This window comes from Merops nubicus, unplaced genomic scaffold (assembly GCF_000691845.1).
Source record: "Merops nubicus isolate BGI_N331 unplaced genomic scaffold, ASM69184v1 scaffold3417, whole genome shotgun sequence".
In the NCBI taxonomy this organism is placed as follows: Eukaryota; Metazoa; Chordata; class Aves; order Coraciiformes; family Meropidae; genus Merops; species Merops nubicus.
Genome location: NW_008619390.1, coordinates 7,820 through 8,658, shown reverse-complemented (window position 1 = coordinate 8,658; position 839 = coordinate 7,820). Strand labels below are relative to the sequence as shown.

At 64.5% G+C, this 839-nt stretch overlaps 1 protein-coding gene across 1 annotated transcript in view; it reads left to right on the top strand.

Moving 5' to 3' along the window:
• The window catches only part of LOC103776251 (forkhead box protein O3-like), an 8,131-nt gene that overhangs the window by 1,264 nt on the left and 6,028 nt on the right, over window positions 1-839 (top strand). The gene's annotated exons all lie outside the window — the stretch shown is intronic.

Genomic DNA, 839 nt, shown 5'->3' with positions numbered 1-839 from the left:
AGCATCCCCTGTCCCTCGGCAGAGCTGTGGGGGCAAGGGCTGGTGCTTGACGTGCTGGGTCTCATTCCCTGGCGTGGTCTGGATGTGTGCTGGGGTCCAGTGCTCCTCACCCTGTGCTGTGTGGGCACCGTGGGGCTGCTGGGAGCATTCCTCTGCTGTGGTGAGGGGCCTGAGCCATTGGAGTGGGGTGGGCAAGGAGAGGGAGCCACGGGGCCAGGCTGGGGGGAGGAGGGAGACACAGTAAAGGTGCAGGACGTGGCCAGCCCTGCAGAAGTGTGGGCTGCTGTGAGAAGTGGTGCAGGTCTCCAGGTCACAGGGCAGAGAGAGGCAGAGCATGGGGACCCTGAGACTGGCACCAGCTCCCCCTGCACCCTGCCAAAACCTGCCAGACCCCAGTGCACAGCCCTGCCAAGGAGGGACGTTTTGCCAGCCCTGTTGACCCCAAGGCATCACCACACTGCCCGGGGCTGGCCAGGAGCTGAGCCCCACATTTCAGGCTGTGTGATCCTGCTCTGGTCCCCACCAGCCTGGCGCTGGGTGCTGTGGGATGCTGGGTGCTGTGGGATGCTGGGTGCTGTGGGGGGCTGCCCGGGGGGGCTGCCCAAGGGCTGCTGGTGTGCTGGTGGGTGAAGTAGGTCCTTGCTGGCATGGTGTTAATAAGCTGCCAGCCCAGCCCTGTGCAGCCCACAGCCCTGCACCTTGCACCCCGAGCCACGGCCAGGGAGCGTGTCGGGGTGCTAATGAGGAAAGAGCTGGGCTCCAGAGCCTTGCACTTAATTGCTGCTGTCTTTGGGCTCTTAATGAAGCTCTGCTGCAGAAGAGGCAGCAGCTGCCCCTTC